Here is a 26,056-nt window from a genome sequence, read left to right as displayed (position 1 = left end):
AGATATCATCAATCATCTTGACTTTTGTCTTGTCACTGGATTACAACAATTCTGGAGGAGGAAGCAAGGAGGATGATTTTGCACAGCTCTACCTCAGTTGCATGTTAGGACATCACTTGTGATGTCATTATTGCTCATTGCGAATGAAGGATAAAGAACAACAATCTAGCAAACTGCACTAATGGCCTTAATCACTGCTTTCTATCTAGATTATAAGAAAAGCATGAGACAGTGCCAAACATTCAACTAAAATATTGGTAAACAATCTCTACAATTTAGTTTGTCTTTTGGATAGATCTTGAGTCAGAAAGACTTGATTTAAATCTGAGCTCAGATACAAATTAACTGCCTGACTCCAAGCAAATCCCTTAACCTCTGTCTGCCTCATTTTTCCTAACTGTAAAATAGGAATAATAATTCTATTTCTTAGTGTTGTTGCAAGATTCAAATGAGCTCATATTTGCAAAGCATTTTGCAAACTTTAGAGCAGTAAATAAATACTAGTTGTTTTCATTATTAGGAATTAAGGGGGCAGCTAGGTGGTGCAGTGGATAGAGCACCAGCCCTGAATTCAGGAGGACCCGAGTTCAAATCTGGTCTCAGACACTTAACACTTCCTAGCTGTGTGACCATGGGCAAGTCACTTAACCCCAGCCTCAGAAAAAAAAAAAAGAAAAAAAAAAAAAAAAAAAAACATTATTAGGAATTAATAGGACCAGGTGAAGATTTCACAAAAAAATCTATGAGATAGAGTGAGTAAGACCCTAGGTCTAAGTTTCAGGAAATCACATAATCCCTATTATAAGGGGTTTGTTGGGCAGAAAAGGTCAGACATTAGGTCTAAGCTTCAGGAAGTTGTGTCACCCACAGCATTGCTGACCATTGGTCAATGGTTACTTCCTTTCCAGTCAATCCAATGAACCCAAGTTTTTTTTTTTTTTTTTTTTTGCCTTTTAACCAAATTTACTATTTCCAGTTCTCCATGCTGGGAAACTTGAACTAAGAGATTCTGAGTCAGCTTAGCTGGTGTGCTTATATCTCTCCTTGCAAGGACCAAATAAATGCTTCCTGTTTGTATCTGAAAATGCCTCTGAGTAGTCAATTTGGGTAAGGGGGTCTAGCCTCCATCCCACACAGTTTATGGGGGCTCAACCAGGATCTGTGGCTTTCCAGAGAGATGACTGAGGTTCTGACGTAGGACAGGCACCAGCTTGGATTTTCTCTGACCATCCTTGAGATCAGATCCTTAGCCTCCCTCTCTGTGGACTATGGGCCTGAAGCAAAGGCACACAAATACACACATAAGCAAAAGGAAAGCCTACAAAGAAGAAGTAGTAGCCTGAGGGCATGTGGCCAGTCAGGCAATTCATGAACAGAGGGAAGGGGAAAGAGCAGTCCAGAGATTGGAACTGCTCTTTCCAAGGCATTGCCTGTGTCCTTGGGCTGTCCTGAGGCTGAAGGGGACTCTAAGATCATCAAGGCCTGGTGATCCAAAGTTAAGGGGTGCCACCTAGTAAGCCAGAAGCTCTGGACAAGCTGGGCATTTGCAGAAAAAGTTAGCTAATTTTTGAAAGCAATGATTGGGGATTTTGACAATTAATCATTTCAAGATTGCAAAAGTGTTTAGCATAAACCAAATGCTGTACAAGTGTTAATTACTTTATTAGATTTAATTGCTCAATATTTGGTAACTTTATATGGAGTTTTTTTTGTTTGTTTGTTTTTTTCTTCTGAGGCTGGGATTAAGTAGGACTTCCCCAGGATCACACAGCTAAGAAGTGGTAAGTGTCTGAGATCAGATTTGAACTTGGGTCCTCCTGAATTCAAGGCTGGTGCTCTATCCACTGTGCTACCTAGCTGCCCCCTATCTGGGTTTTTAAATGTGACCAACATACAATACCAATGTTCAGATAAATGAATTGTGTGTATGTGTAAAAACTTGGAAGCAAATTCAACTAAATTAAGGCCTCCTCAAAGAGAATAGTGCATAGTAAAGAGAGACTCTTTACTCTTACTTCCCTCATTCCTTATTCCCTAACTGTATCATAGACACATTGATGAAGGGGTGAGTGAAAGGGAAAGGAAGAAAATATATTCAATCAGTTCAGTGATATTTGTTATTTGAGATATTATAGTAAAAGCAATTTTATAGGAGTTGTAGTCTTTTTGCACTGACTTTGGAAAAAAGACAGAAAAGCACTCTGCTGCTTTTAAAACAGCCTAGTTTGCAAGCCTTTTCTGATTCACTGAGGGAAAAAAAGAGTAAAAACTTATCTTCATTAGGTTTTCATTTTAAAAGTCTGGAGACCTGAGAATATGCAGCTCTGAATGGGGGGAAGTACAAGAGAACAAAGAAAGCTGATGTCAAAGAAAATAAAATGATAGAAAGTGGAATCTTCTTCTGGAATTCCTCTTAAATTGTAAATTTGTTGTTTCTTATCCCTGAGAAATAACTTGTTTGTGTTATAGAGGTACCAATGAAGGAATGAGTTTACTGATAATATCAACTCTTTTAAATAAAAACAAATTATAATGATTAGCTTTTACATCAGAATGTTGAGCTTAAAGCCACTCAGATAACAAAATAAGTTTTAAATTTTATATGGTGAATCTCTTCCAATTATATGAGATGATTACTATTAAATGGTATGTGCTAGAATTGTGAGTTTATTTATTATAACCACAAGATCTTAGAAATCTGTGTGCAATTATTGAAACATTACTACTGAAAATTTAAATCTGTATTTGATTTGATTTGAAGTTTAAAAAAAGTTTAAAAAATTAAAGCAAAGTTCTGGTAGCTCACCTTAGAAGGTCACATGTTTCTAATTGATGTGGGTTGAGGTCCCTTTAAGATTCCTTTCTGATTCCCAGCCCCCACCGGATCTGAGCTAACTTAGGCTTTCCCAGCCCCCACTCTAATGATCTGCTTAGGTTTCCCCAACCCCCTTCCTCCTTATCTAAAAACCCATTGAATTCTTTTCATATGCTAACCCTGGCTGAAACCAGCCAGGAGCCAACATGGGACTCCACCCACCTTCAAGATCACCAAAAGCCCCCATTATAAAAAGAAGAACCCTGGAGTCTACTTTGCAGGAGCCCAAACATGGCGTTCTTACATCAGCCATGCCAAGGGTTCCTGTATGCCCGGCGCCAGCTCTGGCCCTGGCATCTTTCTACCTTTACCTTTACTTCCAAACCCCTACAATAAACCTTTTTTTATCAATCTAGGTTTTGGGGCCTGTAAATTCCTTTACAGGGGACTCTGCACCGCTACTAGACTGCATTTAACTATGTATTCTCGCACCAAACCAAAAGGGGTTACCCCTTACCTAATTCTCATCATAATTAGATGAAATATATTGCTTTCTAAAATGTATATTGAGTAATTTGTAAAAATTATTAGCTATGCTCTAAAATTCTGTCAGCTCTACTGGACATATGTATAAGTTTTATGAAATTTGGTCCAAAGTTATTTAGATATTAGCTATATAGTGAACCATAAGGTTTTAAAAAAGGATGAAAAGAAGTTTAAAAACAAGGGACAAGAAAGATTGATTTGCAAAAGCAATTGGTGGTTTGAATGGAACATTTAGTTAGAATATCACAAGGTAAAATATTGATTCTTAAAATAACTTAATTGGTGTATACATTAAAATTGGAAATTACATGAGATAACTATCCATTTTTTGCGATAGCTATGTGATGTTTATTTGGCTATCACTTATGAAAATTATGAAATTGCTAATTAAATTATTTGGGGTTATTGTCGTAATATTGAAACCTAAAATTGTTAGGTATTATGTGGATTAGGTAGACACCAGATGATGCTGAACACCAAAGTAGGTCATGTGAGTTATTCACATTGGCCATTATCTTTGGTAAAAGGTAGATTTATTATGGAAAGGGGCAAGTTCCTAGTGGAACTTATCATTTGACAGGAGAAAGAAAACACCCCATGAAGTTAGGGCACATCCTTGGCTGGTGGGCTGAGTCCTAAGAGGACTTGGTACCCTAAAAGACTTAGTTATAATTAGTAGGGTCGGGAAGCTTGATGGAGTTAGGAGAGACACCACATGGAGTGGGAGACAGGGAAAGGGAAAGATCAATGGGCTTGGAATGGTGAAGATTAAACTCACCCTCCCTACTGGGTGTGGCTGCTTCTTAGAAGTGAGAGAACAAACTCCACTCATTGGAGCTTACACACACACACACACACACACACCCTTGCTGGTTAAATGAAATCACTTTAACATTAATTGTTTTTTATTGTTTAAAGGAATAGCTTACACTTATATGGTGTTAATAACTGAATATTTATTTTTATTATTCAAGTTTATGCCTGCTTTAAGGCAAGGTCATTTTTGATGCCTTATCAAAGATTCCACTGCTTAGTATAGCAAGAAACTTTTTTTTTCATTATTAATATTTTTTATTTACCAGATATATGCATGGATAATTTTACAGCACTGACAATTGCCAAACCATTTGTTCTAATTTTTTCCCTCCTCCCCCCCCAGATGGCAGGTTGACCAATACATGTTAAATATGTTAAAGTATAAATTAAATACAATATATGTATTAGCAAGAAACTTTTAAGAGGATTGTTAGAACTACAAGTTCTCTGGAAATTATTACTTCTACCAAGATCTCCTCTACCTTCAGCAAATAATTTAATATTTATTTAGTATATAATAGTTTCCTTGTTCAATGAATATGATAACAAATATGATCTATAGCTTTCTTGAAGTACTTAGGAGAACTTTAACCTGATATCCCTGTACTAGTTTTGACTATTTTGCAGGCATATTTGATATATTATGCACAATGATTTGTGAGATTTTTTGTTTTGTTTTTATATAACCTGAGGCCCCTTATTGTTGAAACTTGTTATTAAGATGAAATCTCTTGGGACTATAATATTGTTTTGAGTTTCAAATTTAGATATGATTGCTTGATGGATCATTAAGTCAGTAATCCCACCATTCCAGAGAAATGCTAAAAGTTACTCAGAGGCATGTCTTACAGGTGAATCTCTTATCTGAGCAAGAGCTGGAAGGACAACCTTAGCCTCTGCTTAAGGTGAGAGTGTTCTGACTCAGTTTCCCAGTTCTGTTTCTTTGCTTCTTACCTGATTATTCCTGAGTCTGGCTCTGAGATGGAATTGTTACTACATGACTGGTTGTCAGAGCTAAGGATGCTTTATCCTGTCATGTATATGCTCTCAGACTGAAGCTCTGAAGAATCAGTTTTGACAGATTATATTATATTATAATCATGTCCCTGCTTTTTCCTCTTATAGTAAATTTCTGTAATTAGAGCAAATGTTTAGTAGAAGACATAAGGAGGCTTCTCTGGCTGCTGCTATAAAATCTTTAACTTTCTTGCTTTCTGGAGTTAAGAGTTTCTTTGTCTGAAGGCCCAATTTGCCTAAGAATTTGGGCCACTTCCCTTTTTGCTCATTGAGAGAGGAAGCAGGCAATCTTATCATACCCTGATCAGGCCTAGGTTTTTAAGACCTTGAAAGCTAAAACTAATCTGCCTAGAACCTTTTACACTGTACACTGATGGAAGGCAGGGCCAGTTCCTAAGGGTCTCTGGAACACTATCCTAGATTGGTCTAGCTTTGCTTACTTCTCAAAGAAACTTGTTGTCTTTGGTGATCTCCTGCCTTAGAGCTAGCTAACACAGCTCTTCTAATTAAGGAAGCTCCTAAACTTATCCTGGGCCAATTATTGGGATATTCTGGCACCCCACAAATGCTTCAGAGCATTTTTGCCTACATCAGAGCTTTAGAATTGGGGAAAGAATTGAGAATGAAGAAATGTCTATACTGACTTCAAATACTTTTTTTCTTGTTTTACATGATCATGGAGGCTATATGGAAAAAAAGATTTTTGACAGCCAAGGATTCCTCCATTAAATATGCAGGGGAACAATTACTGCAGGCTGTCCATGGACTTAGAGAGGTTCCTATTATGTCTTGTAAAGAACACCAGAAGGGGGATTTACTTCAGGCCAAGGGAAACAGGTGTGTAGATTCAACTGCTCATGCTGCTACCTGTTTGCCTCTGACCATGGCACTTTTAATTCCCCAACTCCTGACTCCTGCATTCCCTCATATAGCTCCCAGGCAAGTAAATTCTGATAGGACTATTCAAAAGGCCTACACAAATGCCCCCTTTCAGGAGCTTCAAACTGCTTTAGATTAATTGAGTAAAAACCTCCATTTGTAAGACGAAGAACTCTAGAGTTTTTGCTAAAAGAGATCATGCTCACTTAAGGCCACACTGTTCCACCCATTGCCATTGTCCCTACTCCTTTGAGGAAAAAAAAGCAGAAATTTGGGGAAACTATTCTTTAGTATTTATCCTAGGAAAAGCTGTCTGGACGAGAGGCATTCCTGATAGCTCATCTCTCCCCCAGTCTTCCTCTGGGTGGGGTTTCTGGTTACTGTCCCTAGTAACCCCTATATTAACTTCACTTTTATTTATTCTTTTTCTTTTGTTCATATTTAGTCCTTGCATTTTTAATCTCCTTATGAGAGTTGTTTCTTCTAGACTTCAAGCCATAAAATTCCAACTTGTTCAACCTGAAATCACCTGATACCTAATTCTAACATTCAGTACCAGATGCTGCTGATGCTGCCTACAAGTCACTTGTCTCTTCTCTTCAGTCCAGGCCCTCACTGGATAAGGCCAGCTATACACCCTTTGTCAGCCTGAAGCTGTTCCAGAAGATGAGGCTTCTGTCCCTTTGTCCCAAATGAATATGGATCTGGATTGCTTAAGATGGGAATGATGTGACAATAGCCCTAAGACCCCTGGGGCCTCCATAATGCTCTAGTTCTATGGCTGCCAGATGCCAATCAATTGGTCTCTGATGACAAGGGTTTCTGATGACAAATGGTGGGAATTGATGGAAGTGGGGTTTCTGATTCCTGCTTACTGCTTTAAGCAGCAATATCCTATCACCCACTTGCTTATGCACTTAATCACTAGAATAGTTCAAGATTTCTTAGGTAAAGTGGTTCCTGAAAGCTTCCATTCATGTTGGTTCTAAATGGTAAAGGGAGGATTACAGTTAATACTGAAGAGAGAGATGAGCCTGAAGGCCTAGGTAACAAGGACATCCTAGTGGAAGAAATGTATCAGGATGAGTATGAAAACCTTCAAATGTATGAAAAGAGGAAGGAGAGAATGGGACCAGGGAAGATTTCTCCAAAAAGTCTATGAGATAGAGTGGGTCAGACCCTAGACCTAAGCTTCAGGAGTTACAGAGGAAGCAGATAGCACTGCTGATCATTAGTCAATGATTACTTCCTTTTCAGTCCATCCAATGAACCTGTCTTTGCTACTTAACCAAAGTCACTATTTCTGGCTCTCCAGACCAGACACAATGCTGGGAGATGGGAGCTGAGAGGCTCTGGGCCTGCCCAGATGTGTTTGAGTTAAAGAAAGAGAGAGAGACACACACAGAGAGAGACAAAGAGGCAGAGGAAGGAAGGAAGGAAGGAAGGAAGGAAGGAAGGAAGAAGGAAGGAAGGAAGGAAGGAAGGAAGGAAGGAAGGAAGGAAGGAAGGAAGGAAGGAAGGAAGGAAGGAGAGAGAGAGAGAGAGAGAGAGAGAGAGAGAGAGAGAGAGAGAGAGAGAGAAAGAAAGAAGAAAAGAAAGAAAGAAAGAAAGAAAGAAAGAAAGAAAGAAAGAAAGAAGAAAGAAAGAAAGAAAGAAAGAAAGAAAGAAGAAGAAAGAAAGAAAGAAAGAAAGAAGAAGGAAGGAAGGAAGGAAGGAAGGAAGGAAGGAAGGAAGGAAGGAAGGAAGGAAGGAAGGAAGGAAGGAAGGAAGGAAGGAAGGAAGGAAGGAAGGAAGGAAGGAAGGAAGGAAGAAGAAGAAAGAAAGAAAGAAAGAAAGAAAGAGAAAGAGAGTAAGAAATGAAAAAGAAATTAGGTCAAAACTGGCATGACCTATTCTTCATGAAACTATATAAAGTCTTTGGGATCAATAAGTCTTTGTCTTGATATTTACTGGCCATAATTCCAATAGACGTAATGGAGAGAGCCATCTGCATCCAAAAAGAGGTCTGTGGGAACTGAATGTGGATCATAACATAGTGTTTTCATCCTTTTTGTTGTTGGTTTGCTTTTTTTTTTTTTTTCTTCTCATTTATTTTTGCTTTTTGATCTAATTTTTCATGTGCAGCATGATAAATGTGGAAATATATATTGAAGAAGTGTACGTATTTAACATGTATTGAATCACTTGCTGTCTAAGGGAAGAAAATGGGAGAAGGGAGGGAGAACAATTTGAAGCACAAGGTTTTGCAATGGTGAACGTTGAAGACTATCTTTGCCTGTATTTTTAAAATAAAAGATTAATTTTTTTAAAATGATATTTATTGATCATGCCCTTAAATTTTTTTTTTGCCAGGAATCAAAGCCAAAAACACCAACCCATAATCTCTTCCCTTCCATTCTCTTTTCTTTAAAAAAAAATAAATAAAAATAAAAATCAGGACAATGGTGGTCCTTCCCCAATTTGAAGCCTTCAAAGATCTTTGAGAGTGACTAAGCAATAAAATTCACAATCTCTTTTAGTATCCAGAAATGCATTTCATCTGGGTCAGGTGATCTAAATTCATCTAGACATTCTTTCTTTCTGTCACCCTACTTATCTTCAGCTTCAGCTCTCTATTAGCCCTTTCTGTCCTTTTGATCCAAAGACCATTTTCCTTGACAGATTAAAAAAAAAAAAAAAAAAAAAAAAAAAGTAAAGTTAAATAGTTCTTTTTTCTCCCAGACATTTGTTATCACTATACTGTCCACTTGAAAGAGTGATTCTAACTTTTTTTGTCCTTTCTATTTTCTACAATATAGCTTAAAGAAAAACAAAAAACAAAACAAACAAAAAAAACTTGTTTTGTTTCTTACCAGACAGTTCATTCTAAGCAATCACTAGCTATCTCTGTTGTAATAAGACTGTTCTGTCTTTTGTATTCATCTTCCATTAACTTCCCCCACTTTCATTTTCTGTGGTTGATGAGTTCCCTGTATATACACTAGTATTTTTGGACAACCCTCTTTTTCCCTCTCATTATTTCTTTTTGTGTCTTCAGAATTTCAATCTTGAGAACCTCCCATTCCTTATGTTCACTATAAAAATCTTGGATCATAGGATCCTACTTATTCTTTCTCTGTATACTATGAAATCAGCTCTCTAAAAATCTAGGGTCCATGTCAGACTATACCCAATATGAAATCTCCCTCTGGCTCTTCTATTGCCTCTTGTTTGTTCCTGCATTGAGGAAGAGTGAACACTTTGAGCTGGGAAACTCAGAGAGGAAGTCCCATGATACAGCAGCAACAAAGAGGGGGATTAAAATAATAGTAAAAGGAATGGGACACTGATGGTGGCAAGACTCATGGAGATGGCTGCTTGTCTATTATTAATAATAGATATTTTATTATTATTCTTATTATTATTATTACTAATAGCTAATAATTAGCTAGGGTCAGACAAAGACAGAACTTCCCAACAGTGACCAGATAACCAAAACAGGAATTATACAAATCTTCCTGAGTTCCAGTTCACAATGGATTTCTCAGTTCTAAACCATGAGAGAGCTGAGACCCAAACTCTAGATATTTAACTTAAATAACTGATGACCATCAGCCCTTCTGGGAATAATGAGCCAAGTACCCTTCATGGATTATTTTTACATGCCTTGCCTAATCAAGGAAGGACTCAATATTTACAGTGTCTAGAAATCTTAAGCACAAATTGATCCTATCATCTGAGGAAGGAGGAGGCAAAATGATAGACCTTAGAAAGTCTATAATTCCCGTTTAGGATTTTCTTGGCAAAGATAGTGGAGTAGGATATCAGTAGGGTTCCAAGATCATCTAACTAGTGTCAGAAAAAGGAGTCTTCCTGAATTCAGGCCCAGTGCTCTATCTACTACATCATTTAGTTGCCCCCATCCATAAGCTAGGATTTCTGTTTTGTTATAGACTTGGATAAATGACTTTATGCACTACTAGCTATGTATGCTCACTATGGAACTATAATTTTATAAGAAAAAAAAAAACAAGCCTTGAATATAAATCTTGTGAGGTACTCCTTCCTCACTAAGAGATTAGGGGTCAAGTTGAACCTAAAAAGTATTTCTCCTAGACTGGTAATATTTAGGAGAATAGATATAGTTCTATTATAGTATACTGTAGAAAGCACAGTGGCCAGCCTCTGGACCCAGCCTCCAGCTCTCTGTCTTGGAACAAAGCCAAAATTCCCATGGAGAAAGATGGAGACTCTAAAGATATCAATTCTTGCTTCTCTGAGAGGCACATCTAGACACAACCTTGTAAACACATCTAATCTCAAATAGACAAACACATGTTATGCTTCCACCCTATTCTTAGATGTATTTATTTGGCAATATTTTTTAAAAACTCATTTGTAACCCTAAAACAAAAGATTATTGTGTTTTTTGTTTGTTTGTTTGTTTGTTTTTTGGTGACATGGGATCCCTTTTATAGTCTTGATAGTTCTGGTAGTATCAGAATGCTAATGAGGTTAGATTATTTTTAAAGAAAGACTTCATTCTTTCTGATAACCTAGAATGTAGAGAGATGTTCTAGGAGCACCTTTACCTTCTCTAACATGAAAAAGACCAACTTCCATCTTGAACCTTGATAACATTTCTTTGGCAATCATAGGAAAACAATTATTGTTGCAAGTTACTGAAAATATTGTCTAGCTACTCTTCATACTTGTTAAAATTGAGTTTTCAATTCAATAAACATTTGTTAAGTGACTGCTGTGGACAAAACACAATGCAAGGCTCTGAAAAGATAAAAAATTGAATAAGATCCAGTATTTGTCCTCATGGACTTTACAATCCCAATAATGCCTAAAATGTTCTAATTATAGGTTGCTTTAGTTTGCCAAAAAAATATTCCTAATCAATCAATCAACTAGCATTTATTAAGTTCCCTAAGCACTGAAGATTTAAAAAAAAAAAAAAAAAAAGCCCAACTCCTTAAGGAGCTCATGGAAACATGGAAACATCTACATATAAATAAGATAATATAAAGGATAAATTAAGCATTTCAGAGGGAAGGGATTAAGATTAAGAAAGTCTAAGAAAGGCTTCTCATCTTTCAGACATTCACAATTTAGAGTTTTCATGTGGGTAGAGAAAGAGGAAGTGTATTTTTGGAAAATCAAGAAGGTTAGATCTAGGTGAAATATTGCAGTGTGCATCTTTGAACAATCAAATCTCAGCATAAGAGGACTGGATTCCTGAGGGTCAAGCAGAAGATAAGGGAGAAATAGCAAGAAAAGAGGTTTGGAGAAGTCAAAGTCAACACTATATTGAAATTTTGCCTATAAAGAAGATTGCTTCTTCTCCTCCTCCCAAAGAACAAGCACAGCAGGCATTATTTCCTCCCCAATTTCTCCCAAATCCAACATATCTAGTGAGGTGAGGCAAGGAAGAGTGAGAGAGAGAAAAGGTAATTCCAGAGAGCTGGCTCCTGGGATAGATGCTTGATGGATAATTCACAGTGATAGTCTCAGGACTAACTGTAAACAACAAACAGATTTGCTCAGGAGAGTTTTGGTTTCCCATTGCAGGTAGCAGGGGAATTACAGTTAATACCAGTGTTTTAGAAAAATAAATCTGTCAATAATGTGCAGGAGATTAAAGCAGAGTGAAAAGAAAGGCAAAGAAGACTTTTATAGGAAACCAGATGGAAGGTAATAAAGATCTAGATGAGTTTGTATTCCATAGGAATACTACACAAGATTCTGTGACTGATTTAATAAGGGGAAGGAAGAAGAGGGCTGAATCAAAGATGACTTAATAGTATAAAGTTTGGTCTATCAACGTGATTCATCTATCAAGAATCTATTAATGTAATTTAATATGTATTTAGGAAAGTATATTCATATAACTCTAGTATATATTCATCTATGTAGATTTAGCATGAGTAGAATATATAGGAATAACACTTTAATTTAAACAATGAAGGTGGTGACAACAGAAAATCAGGAATTGATATTACCAGGAATTTTAAGAAGAAAAAGAAGAGTATAAGTATTGTAAAACATACTTAACTGTTTGACCTACTGTACTATTCTTTTGCTATTTTTATACACTATAATTATTCTTCTTGATATTTTACTAGCTGAGCAAAATGTTCCAGAGGGTTTCGAAGATTATTAATAGGGAAGCTAGAGCAACATCTTGACTCTGTCATGTGCTTTAACATTTATAACACCAGCTTTTGCTGTGTATTAAACTACAGTTATGATCATAATAAAATATAAACAAGGTAACATTTCTGTAATACATTTTCTAAACCAACTATTTTTTAGTATTAGATGTGGAAGAGAACCATAATGGTTATCCTACAAGTAGCCCTTAAAATTTCTCTTAAATCTGGTACCACCTATTCTAAGTATCTGCTTTAGGCCTAAGATCTTTCTCTCCTTGAAAACTGATTAAATTATTTAATTAAAACCAGGTTCATTGTGTAAAGTGGATATAGCTGAGGTAAAAATGCCTTCATACTACTAAAGAGAAAAACAATCAAGACCCGATTTTTCTTTGAATGAACACTGAAAGAATGACATTTATCAATATTAATTCAGTTCACTTTAAAGGTAGTGAATGTCTAGTGGCCACATGTGATAGACTTATGGCTGAAAGCTAAATGGCTTCATTTTTTAAAAATCAGATCAATAGAAATCATTTTTGTTGGACTGAACTGAAAGTCTAGCACATATTTATAGAATTCCCCAAAACATATATTATAAAATATATAAATACATCATATAATGTATTTATGTGTATATATATATATATATATATATATATATATATATATACATATTTATATACGTAAATATCTATGGAATTTAGAAAAAAAATTGCACAATTTCCAGAAATTCCTGTTTTTTTCTTTTCATTAAAGAACCATATCATTAGGATTTCTGGAAAGATGTCCATGGAAGAGATTGTGCCTAAATCCAGATGGGCGCTAATAAAAAAATGTATCAAATAAAAGAACAGCAACAAAAATAAAAGAGAAAAAAAGGAAAGATATCCCCAGAATGTAGTCTCTACAGGGGGAAAATGCTGAGGATTATGTTCTCTGTGCTCTTGGCTACCTAAATCATCCTTGTCCTTTCCATACTATGCTCCAGTCTCTGTGTAGTAATAGTGGCAGCTCCAGCAACAAAGGCCATAGTGACTATGTGTAGGTGTGAGAGTTCCTCCAAAATTCATGTTTGCCCAACTTTGGTGATTTGGGCAAGCGAGTGCAAGCATATTTGGATGAGAAATAAACAGAATAACAAGTCTGCTGCAATCTATCTCCATCAAGAAGATAATTACTTCAAAACCAATCACAAATATTTGTCAACTATCTTCTATATAAGAGGCAGTGAAGATACAAAGACAGAAATAAAATAGTCCTTACCCTCAAGGAACTTGCATTCTATTGGTATACACATGAATAAACATATCACATATATATATATAAACATACAAAATTATATAAACAATATATTTACAATAATAATTACAAGTTCAATGAATAAGATGGAAGCTAGAGCAATAAACTAGCTAAAATAAATAAATAAAATAAAATAGCTAAAAAAGGAAAAAGAAACCTCCATGGTGGGGGCAAGGGATGAGAGTACTGTGGAAAGAAAAAAATGAGTTAGCAAAACACTATAAAAAGAAAAAATACACCCAAGTAAAGGAATCTCAAGATAACACAACAATAGAAAAAAATGAGTGTACAATAACTACATCTAGAAAAATAGAGAAGAGAATAAAATAATTATAAAACAATAAAAATGATTGAAAAGAATAATAAATGAAGAAAAATAAGGAAAGAAATTACAATTCTTAAAAAACTAGGTTATCATTAAGGAGTGTTAAGATAGAAAATATTTTCAAATCAGTGGACTCTCTAAAAATAAAAATAGGAAAAGTAGAACTAAACTATTCAGTGATTAATAAGAAATATTGGAGTAAAATCAAAAGAAAGCAAAATTAGAACAATGAGATAGCTATAATAAAAACAATTGACTGGAAAACAGAGCTCAGAGGTATGATCTAATAATCACTTGCCTCTAATAAAAATATGGTGAAACAAAAAAACTTGAATATCACAAAAAGAAATTATAAAAGAAAAAGCTGCTCAAAACTATGGGGAAAAATAAAAAGTGTAGCTCAATAAAATACAGAAGATAATACCAGAAAAGAACCTGAAATTTAGTTAACCTAAAAATTTGGTTTGCCATTCTCTAAAAGTACTATGCCAAAGATAAAATATTGCAAGTCAAGAAAAGGCAAATCAAGTACCAGAAAAGTTTTCAGAATTATGTAGGACTATACATCAGAAATAAGAAATTAAAGAACTTGTTAGCATACAAAATATAAAAAAGCAATGGATAGTAGCTTTACTAAAAATTAAAAATAAAAACTATGCCCAAGAGTTGAAAATAACCCTGTGGGATATATTTCAAAAGACTTTTAATTGAATTCCATTTTTGTTGAGAAAATTAATTGAGCAGTCTTTGAAAGGAAAATAAAATGAATCTAAGAAATTTAAATATAACTCAATAAGCAAATTGTGAGAGTGATGGCACACACTTACAATCCTTGAGACCAGGGAAGCTGAAACTGGTGGGTCTCAAAAGTTAAGGGGGGCAGCTAGGTGGTGCAGTGGATAGAGCACCAGCCTTGAATTCAGGAGGACCCGAGTTCAAATGTGGTCTCAGACACTTAAACACTTCCTAGCTGTGTGACCCTGGGCAAGTCACTTAACTCCAGCCTCAGGGGGGGGGGGAAAGTTACAAGCTGAAGTGGGTTAAAGTTAAGTAAAAAAAAAAAATGAAGAAAGGAAAGAAGGGAAGAAAAGAAAGAAAGGAAGAAAGCAAGGAGGGAGAGAGGGATAACCATTAACTCAAAAGAGTTGCATGATATATTGCACAGAGAACTTTTTTTATAAAAATATAAAATGCCCAGGTTTTTGTTTTGTTTTGTTTTTAAATAGCACTTACATTTTACAAGGAGAGAAAAGATTTATCTTCTTAGAGTTCCATCTTGTCTAAAAGTCAATGAGGGAACAAAAAGAGACAAGTTAGGAGGTTAATAGTGGTGTTTTTGTCACTGTGGGGAACTTTGGAGTTAGAACTGTCTCTATCAATGCAAACAGCAATTCATCTATAATACAGGAGCTCAGTCCTAGGGAGTTTTCTGAGGCATATAAAGTTTCCATGATCTAGTAAAGGTCAAACACTTAGTAAGTTTCAGAGGCAGGACTAGATATCTTTGCTGTGGTTCCATAATGTATCTACTCTATCACATATGAAACAATATCGATATTATACATGTATTAAATAGCACAGTCTAGATACTCCAAGGAAAAGATAACTGTATTACAAGAAGACAAAGATAGTAAAACTATAATTTTTGGTTCTTTTAGGCTTAAACAGATATTACAGAAAGAAAAATAAAAAATAAAAGAGATCTTAACATAAAGTTAGAAATACAGCATTGAGCCTGGAGTCGGGACAACCTAAGTTCAATTTTGGCCTCAGTCACTATCTTGTGTGCCTTGTGTATCTGTGTGATATTTTTTTTACCAGAAAAGGAAACAGTAAACTCTAATATTTTTGCCAGGAAAACCCAATGTAGGCAACAAACAGTTGGATATGACTTAGCAACTAAGCAATCAAATTGTCTTAGAGATTTGCCAGGGATATAAGTAGTTGAATGACTTAACTGGGGTTAGACTTGAAAGTAATATATAGTTTGTCTCAAAGACAGATATGAATCTGTATTTCCTGACTCCTTCTAAAAACTACTCCATGATAAAATGTAATAACAATAAAATACTCTTAAAATAACAATAAAATGATAAATAAAACAAAACCCTCAAATTTGTAGGATAATAATAAATGACATTTGAATAACATTATAAAAATGTAGAAGTGCTTTACATATTCTTTCATTTGATTCTCACAGCAGCTTTGTCAGGTAAGAGTTTCACATACTGTTATTCTGATTTTACATATGAGGAAGATTTTGAGGGTTTCTAGAAGTTTTAGAGGTAGAATTTGAATTCAGGTCCCTCTTCACTCCAAGCCTCTTGCTCTGTCCACAGCAGCTCATGGAGAAAAACTTGTCTCTGAAAATTTATGTTAACAAAATACAAAAGAAAATCAATAAATTAGCATACAACTAAAAATAATCTAGAAAATAAAACATTAATAATCCAAAAACGAGTATAATACATCTGACCACAGAAGTCCAGGGAGGAAAACATATCTCTGAAAACTTATGCTAACAAAATACAAGAGAAAATCAATGAAGTTATATACAATTTAAAAATCTAGAAAATAAAACAATAATAATCCTTAAAGAAGCACAAAAGCAGAGCTTCTGGAAGTGGAGACTGAAACTGGAAAATTATCAGAAGCCTAATTATTTGACCCAAAAATTGAAATCAAATAACACAGATGAATATTTACATAAATATAAAATACTGAGATTAATAAAACTGAAAACAAAGAATCTAAATAGCTCAATTTCAAAAGAAGTCATGGAACAATTTATTAATGAACTGACAAAATTCCACTGTTGCAAGTAAATTTTAAAGTAAAATGTTTAAAAAATAATTAAGTACTGTGAAATATATAATTTTCACCAAAAGAAAAAAAGAAGGTAATTTTTTAACTCCTTCAATGAGACAGATTTGGTCCTGATTCTTAAACTAGAGAATAATAAAGCCAAACAAGAAAACTACAGGCCAATAAGGCTAAATACCATTTTTAAAATATTATATAATATATTAAAAATTATATCCTAACATATAAAAAATTCCCTTATACCCAGGTTTAACTTGTACCAGGTATGCAAGGATGATTTAACATTAGAAAAACTAGAATACAATAAATTATGTTAATAAAATATAATAAAAATAACATTATATAGGTATAGAACAAAATTAAGCACTCATTTATGCTTTATTTTAGATAACTGAAAATGGGGGGGGAGGACTTTTTCTGGATATTATCAAGCAGATATTTAAAACAAGAGAAAGCCAGTATTTATAAAAGAAAAATATTAAATTTAAACTTTGTTAAAAAAAAAAAAAAAAAAAAAAAAAAGCAGTGGCCAGGAATGTTCACTGTGTCTATTATTATTTGACAGAAATTCTGGCTCCAATAATAAAACACAAATAAGAAATTAATAGGATAAGTGTAGGCAAAGAGGAAGCAAAATTATTTCTCTGTAAAAATGATATGATATTCTATGTAGAGAACTCTAGAAAAGCAACAATAAAATCAATCAAAACAATTGATAGCTTCAGTAAAGTATCAGAGTCTACAATAAATTCAGAGTAAACAGAAGCCTTTCTAAATATTGCTATTATGAAGATGTTGAAAGACTGATTCTTAGATCATCTGATAGAGGAGAAGATACTAGATAAATAGCAAAACCTTCAGACCTTATTTTTGTCCCCTAAATTTGAGCAGGAGCACAACAACCATTACCCAGAAAGGAAAAAAAAAAGAAAGAAAGAAAGAGGGATTCCATTTAAGATGACAATGAAATATTTGATAATTTGCCCAAATCCAACAGATATGGATTTACATAATTACAAAGTAATTTTATAGAAATAAAAGGAAACCTAAAGAAAAAGACAGATGTTTCATAATCATTGATAGACAGGATGGCAATGGAACTGTGATCTCATGGGTATGGGTATTTCTTCCAAATGATGTACACTGCAACCCACACTTGTTTGCCCATCCTGTATAACTTTGATCTATTATCTGTCAAAAAAAATTTCACCACTTCAGGGGGTTAAGGTGTGTGCAGAATATATCCAACATTCTAGAGGCCTTCCTCATATTTTCCTAATGTCATAAGCATTCCAGTAGAATATGTAGGCTATGGGCTGTTTATTGCTTCTCTGACATCATCAAATGAGAGATCATCTTGTTTTCTGATTATATAAATCTCTATGACATTCTTTATATCACTTCTTTTTCATACTATTTAAACTCACTTAAAAGTAATATATAGAGAGTGGTTGTGGTTGAACAAGATTATCTCTATTGTTATATTTTTCAAGAATTCATATAATTTAGAACATGTATGATATACCTTTAAAATGTTTACAATACGTACAGCTGGGTCTCATATTCTCTCTACTCTTTATTTAGTTTTGTGAAGGTAAAGATCTCTGATAAATTCTACTTGTAAAAGCCTGCCTATCCTCTTCTAATTCTGTATCAAGATTCACTTCTAATATCTGTATCTCCAACCCTTGGCTTAGTAAATGCTTTTTGATTGATTAATGCACACATTATTTTTCTATCAAAAATTTTTATCTAGATGAAAAAGGAAGAATATATATTGTTGATGTATTTTTTTTATCTAGACAAAAAAGCAAGAATATATATTAGTGATTATTGATGTATTCTTGGTCAAACTTGGGGGATGACAATGTCTGAATTTTTTTTCTTTTTGTTGTCTTCTCTTTCAGATAACCTAAGGATCAATCCTTAAACATCTTCATAATAATTTTGCTTGTAGCACACACCTCCTCTGTGTATATTTGGTCTACTCTAGATGTATTTTTCATCTTTGTCCTTTCACTACTCCCTAAGTACATCTTTTCTAATTATATCCCTATAATTAAAATGACAACACAACCAAAATTACAGACTTTGTGATATCTATTCAACTACCAAAGGATACTTTATAGAGCTGGACAAAATGTTAACAAATTCTTTTAGAGAAATTAAAGGTCCATAATTTAAAGGTTTTAATAATTTTTTAAAAGTAGAAAGAAGAGGAGCTTAATTATAATGTTCTTCTCTAAAAATATAATATTCTCTGGGAGCAGGTTTCTTGGGGGGGCTTCTGGAGGCAGCCTTAGTTTCAGTTCAGTATAATAACCCAGAATGAAGCCAGGAGTTAAAGTCCAAATCCTTTATTGTTTCCATCAAAATCTTATCTCCTTCACTTGGGCTAGTTTTCTAGAGGCCTTCCAGATCTTACCCCTCTTCTGCCTCTTAGAGCTTCTGTCTCTAGCTCCCTCCTAATGTCTCTGAATCCAAAGGTTTGTACTTCACCTCCAACCCGCACAAAGGTGGAAAATAGAATGAATCTGTCTACACCTCCAAGAGGGGGCTTCTCCTCTAGTGGGCTTGTCCTTTAGTGGGCTTGTTCTTTATTGGGCTCCTCCTTAATTATGCTCTTTTAAAGATGTGAAACTTGTGGAACTCTAATAAGTACTAAGTACATTAGTGAACTAGAGAACTGCTAAGTACCATGCTAAATTAGATAACTATTGTCTCTATCAATTCCAGTGACTTAGCACCTTGTAAGAATCCTAACACTTAATGTTATCACTTCTGAAACTATATCATAAACCAGTAATTAATAAATTTATATGATAATGTATAAAAAACAAATAAGTAGACAGTGAAATATACTAGATAATCCAGATCCAAAAACAAATGTGCAAAGCAATCTATCATTTATAAAACATTAGAACACAAAATATTGGAAATACCTAAAGTATCTTTGGAAAAAAAATTGAGTAAATCCTATACAATATGCTATTATGCATTCCAAATAGAATGATGATCTAACATAAAAAAGCCATACTATTAAAAATTAGAGGAAATTAAGCCTTCCACAGATATGGCAGAAAGGGAAGAGATTTGGAACTAGACAAGGATTTGTATATATATGATTTATTTTATTATAAGACACAAAATACACGCCTTGAACTACATAAAAATACAAAGCTTTTGAACCTATAAAAATTAGAATCAGGATAAAATAGATTAGAAAATATAGTTGCATTAAAGATCTCTGATAAAAGTCTGACAAAATTTATAGAAAAATAATTCAAATACAATTTATTTTTTTCAAATATAATTTGTTAAAAGGCATTTTCCAATAGAGAAGTCCAAATATCTCAAAAAATTCAAAAGAAAGGTTTTCAAAAAAAAGAAATATAAATCTGAAAAAAAAATCAGCATCTGGTGCTTATTCAGAATCACTGGTGCTCAGAGTCACTATTAATTACAGAAATCTAAATTAAAACTCTGAATCTTCATACCTATCAAGCTTGCAAAGATGCTTTAAAATGAGAAATCTCTTTATTGGAGGGGCTGAGGGAATACAGTAATGCTAATTCATTACTGATGGAGACATGTGAAGTGTCAAAACTATTCTGTAAAACAATATGGAATTGTGCAAGAGAAGTTACTAGTTGTTCATACCCTTTGACCCAGATTCTACCATTAGAGTAATTTTCCAAAGACATAATTGAGAAGAAAAGTCTTATATATACAAAAACCTGAAAATAAAACATCTAGGAAATTGGGTAATGACTGAACAAATTAAAGTGCTCACCTATAACAAAATAGCTTTTATTTTAAATAAAACAATAGTAATGTATGGACTATTACTATGTCCTAAGAAATGACAAATATGAAAAATTCAGAGTAGAAATAGGGAAGAGTGAAGAAAGAGGCAAATGAAACAATACAGTGATTACAACAACAGAAATAAAGTGAATACAGAGAGACAAAAAAAACTGGTTAAATATAATGGTCAATGTTAGTAGCATACTTTCAAAGATAAAGAACACATCTTTCTTTTCTGTTAGGAACTTTTTTTCAAGAAGTGTATTTGTAAGGGATTTCTTTTAGTACCTGTTGAGATGCATTTATTGTATCAAAATATCAATAAATTAAATTTTCCAAAAATTATATTATTCTATAATCAGATCATTTTTTTAAAAAATTCCATCAGATACCATAGTGGTGAATACTTTTTTTGATAATAAAATTACCATTACCTGGATCTATGGTCCAATTAAGCAGACCCACAAGGTTTTATTGATGGCAAATTTATCCTCTCTTTCAATATTTCCCTTCTAAATGTTAACATTCCTTGAATATTAATGCCATGCTTTAAGCTTCACAGGATAACAAATTTATTTATATATGATTGATTGTTATCAGTAGTAGCAACTGCATCATTTTTGTGTAGTAATGTCTGACAAATAAAAAGAGTATAATCAGGACCAAACCAAGAACCTAAATTCAGCCCAAATAGTATCAATATAATCCAAATCAAAACAATTGTTATTTTATTAACTTTTTTCTAGACAACATCTCACTGTCATAGAGGCTAATAATTATTTATAAAGCACTTCTCTTACCCCTACAGACATGGCTAAAGGTCTATTTATTTTTATTAAATTCAAGTGGGTGACAATATAAGCGGCTCTTTTGACTAAATTTTGCTGATAAAGGAAACCTGGAGGAAAGTTGCCTTGTCCATTGTCACTCAGAATCTGAAGAAAAAAGGAAAAAAGGCTCTAATGCCCCTATGGCCCCAATAATTAGTCCTGGGATTTAAGTCAATTTCATTTTTCCTATTTCAGTTTTAGGTATAAAACAAGGAATCTCTCATATCTGGGAACTCAAGAGAGAGTGACTTTGAAGCCAGGATCCCAGGCCAAATGTTATCCCCAAGAAAGAACTCTTTAAAAAAAACCAGAGCACAGAACTAAGACCAGGAAGATTTTGGATTGGAATTTAATTAGATTGGAGATATTGTCTACAAAGCCCTAGTACATACAATACCTGACAATATTATAGGACTTAAGTTTATGTTCCCCTCCCCTCCTAACCTAAGTTGTGAGCTTAATCTTCTTCCTTTTCTCAGTGACCTAAAAGATGTAGTAAAGATTATGACTCAGTAGGTTTTGAGAGAGAAATGTTTGTATGTCTTCTTTCTATATCATTGAAATAAATATTATTCTGTAAAGAGTTAAAAAAAAAAAAAAAAAAAAAGGAGGGAGCTAATACAATGGAGCAAATGTCTCTCCTAAAAACTTAACTTTCTTTCTTGCTCCCTGGGAAAGCAATCAAGTCATAACCATGACCTAGAATGCAAGTACAGACACAATAAAATTTGGAAGTATTTCTGTTCCTATTCAAATAACTTCCAGGAAGAAAAGTTGATATTTGGCACCACATGAAGGTTAACAGATCTAAGATGGCCATCAAAATCAATATCAAACTGAAATTACTGAACACTTGAATTGCCATATCATCTCTGGAAACCACCAAACATTGATAATGTTTTCTAACTTAAGAAAGATGCAGCCAGGACCCACCAAATCATTTCCAGATTACAATGAGTCCTCTGGGGGTCGATTTCATGTTCACCATGACTCTAAGACTGAGAATACAGTGGAAAAGTTTGCTAAGTATTGTGCCAAGAATAATTTGTTCAATAAAATTGTAAAGAAAAACAAGTTTGAAAGACAGGAAAACTAATCAATGCAATGAGCATCCACAACTTCAAAACATCAGTAAAATGTAGAAGCATTTAAATGTTTTAAGACATGGGTGATGTATAAATTTGTTTTGCTTGAGAATTTATTTTTAATTTGAAGGATTGAAAGGAAGGGATGATATTGGTGTTTCTCAAGTACAAGATAATACATTCCTTGGCTTATTCAAACATTGTATTATAATTCACTTTGTTTCTTGGTCTTACTTAGTCTGTGGAACAAAAGGTACATGGTGTTAAAGATCATAGATATTCCAAAGGTGAGGTCCTTATCCAGTGACAACAAATGTACACACTACTAAAGGAAGTGAATCATTTGAGTTTACATTCTCACTGCAAACAAAACCAAAAGGAGCAAAAGAAAACTATAACTAAATTAAAAGGTTCTTAAAATAGCAAATAAATGTGTTGGCAATGTAGATTTTGTCCTGTTTCTAAAAGCACATGGAACATTTGGCCATCTCATATTATAGTGTTTTCATTATAAATATTTGCAAAACTACAACTATGAAAACATTATTTTTTGAAGCTATGGGATATAACCTAAATGCTACTTATTTTATTCCTTTTGTTTCTGTGGTATGAGTAAAGGACTGTATACAGTTAAACCAAGCTTACATAACTAATTTCTTTACTCTATTAAGGTGATTTTACTGATATATAGTAAGAAAGGGAAAAAGGAAGAGTTTTTTCCCTCCTGGTAGGTGGTAAGCCAAAAAGCCATTCAGATAAATCTACAGAAATCACAGAGTTATACTACTAATGAAACAAGTACTGCCAGGTTCTAAGCTAGTCAGATTTCTGAGAATCAGAAAACTAGTTATCTCCCACAGTGCTCCTTGGTACTTGATAGAACACATAACTGCCAGAATGTGTATGAATTTCCAGTTCCTGATTCTTATTTTTAAGAGGATCAGAGAGGTAGCCAGCAGTGATCCCTAATGATTAAAACTTTTTAGAAATCCAGATTTTTATCAACAATTGTCTTTTAATGATTCTGAATTGTTACAGGTCATGAAATACAAGTCTGAAAAATTGAAGTTTCAACTTTCCATTGCCGATCTGACACTACACTCTGAATTACTAATCACTAAAACTATTTAGTTTTGGTTAAAATGGAAAAGCTGATCATTGGAACAGACTAAGTAATACCAAGAAACAAATTGAATACTATAATACAGTGTTTGAATAAGCCAAGGAATAAGCCTTTCAGAAAGGCCTGGAGAGACTTACATGAACTGATGCTGAGTGAAATGAGCAGGACCAGGAGATCATTATATACTTCAACAATAATACTGTATGATGATCAATTCTGATGGACGTGTCCCTCTCCAACAATGAGATGAACCAAATCAGTTCCAATAGAGCAGTAATGAACTGAACCAGCTACACTCAGAGAAAGAACTCTGGGAGATGACTATGAACCACAAAATTAGAGGGATTGGAAATTCTATGCAGTGGTTCATAGAATTTCCAATCCCTCTAATTTTGTCTGCCTGCATTTTGGATTTCCTTCACAGGCTAAATGTACATTATTTCAAAGTCCGATTCTTTTTGTTCAGCAAAACAACTGTTTGGTCATATATACATATATTGTATTTAATTTATACTCTAACATATTTAACATGTATTGGTCGACCTGCCGTCTGGGGGTGGGGGGGAGGGAAGGAGGGGAAAAATTGGAACAAATGGTTTGGCAAATGTCAATGTTGTAAAATTACCCATGCAAATATGTGGTAAATAAAAACTATTTAAAAAAATTTAAAAGGAGTCTCCAATCAACAAAAACTTCTAGAAGAATTGAAAATAATCTAGCAAATAGTAGATTTAGACCAGCATTTTTTTTTTTACTATATATGATTATTAGCTCCAATTGGACACAACTTAAATATAAAAGGTCATTTCTTTAAAAAAAAAAATTAGAGGGAATAGAACTTACCTTCCACAAATTTAACTAAGCAAAGAATTCTTTAGCAAATAAGGGATAGAAGTGATCAGAGCAAATAAAACATGAATATAGCATATAAAATTTAAAGGCTAGCATAAGAATAAAATCCACTAGAGTTAGAAAAGAAGCAGTTAACTAAGGAAAAACTTTACAGAATGCTTTCCTGATTAAAATCTGATGTTTAAGATATAAAGATATAAAGGAAAATAAAACAAACAGAAGCTATTTCTAATAGATATGTAGTGAGAGGATATAGAAAGGCAATTTTCCTTAAAAAAAGAAATACAACTATCAAAACCCATAAGAAAGAAAACTCCAAATAATTAATAAGAAAAATATTGATTAAAACTATTTTAAAGTTTCATCTCATATCCATTGGATTGATAGAGATGACAAAAAATTAAAACAGCAATTGTTAAAGACATTCTTAGAAAAACTAATACATATTTTGTAAAACTACCAACTAACCATTCTAAGAGGTTATTTGTAACTATACTCCACCCCCCAAAAAATTTCTAAACTACACATATACTTTGGTCCAATGCTGTCTATTAGTCATAAATCCCAAAAGATAGAAAATATTCCAATGTATAAATATATTTATGGCAACACTCTTTATGATACCAAAGAACTGAAATAAAGTAGGTGCTTATCACTTGGGAAATGGCTTAATAAATTATGGCATATGAACATAATGGGATAGTATTATATAATAAAATATGATGGGTATAAAAAATAAGAGAAATTTTAGAAGACTTGAATAAACTAAGGTTGAATAAAATAAGCAAAACCAGGAGAACAATTTACATCACAACTGCAATGAAAATCAAAACAACAGTGAAATATTTCAGAACCTGGTCAATGCAGTAACCATTCATGACATTCATCAGTCAATAGGTATTTATTGTTATTACTATGTGCCAGCAAAGACAAAAAACTTTTGTCTTTAACTCACATTCTAATGGGAAGACACAAATCATATATAATTGGTTATATAGAAGATATAGACAAAATAAATGGAAAGGAATCTTAGAAAGAAAAGCTATGATCATTAGGGGAATTCAGAGAGGTTTCCTGCAGATGGCTCTATTTCAGCTGAGTCTTAAAGGAAGTCAAGCATTCAAGGAGGCAGCAGTGAATTAGGAGAGAATTCCAGGCATGGAAGATGGCCAATACAAAGTCATTAAAATGGAAGATGGAATGCCTTTTGCAAGAAAAAAGTAAGTTAGTATGGTTGAATCATAGAGTGCATGGGGTGAAGCAAAGTGTAAAAAGATTGGTCAAATAGGAAAAGGTCTAGCTTGTAAAGAGTTTTAAATGTTAAACAAAGGATTTTATATCTTATCCTGAAAGTAAGAGGGAGCCACTAGAAATTATTGAATAAGATGGTGACAAAAGCAGATCTATGCTTTAGGAAAATCCTTTTTGGCAGCTATGAGGAGGAGGGTGAAATGTGTTTCCCACCTCTTGCAAAAAAAAAATTAATGATTGACTGGAGGTGAAGAGTCTGACATGTATTTTCAAATAAAACAAATGAGTTGATGTGTTTTATTTGACTATATTTATTTTTTACAAGCAAGGCTTCTAGTAAAGGGTAGATTAGAAGAAGGAAGGAGTCAGTAGGAAGCAAAAGAAAGGCAAAAAAAAAAGAGTCTCAATAAAAAATTTAAATATACATAGAAATCAAAAAAGATAT

This window comes from Sminthopsis crassicaudata, chromosome 3, assembly GCF_048593235.1.
Source record: "Sminthopsis crassicaudata isolate SCR6 chromosome 3, ASM4859323v1, whole genome shotgun sequence".
NCBI classification, from domain to species: Eukaryota; Metazoa; Chordata; class Mammalia; order Dasyuromorphia; family Dasyuridae; genus Sminthopsis; species Sminthopsis crassicaudata.
The sequence above is the reverse complement of the archived record's forward strand: the minus strand, read 5'-3'. Positions refer to the sequence as shown.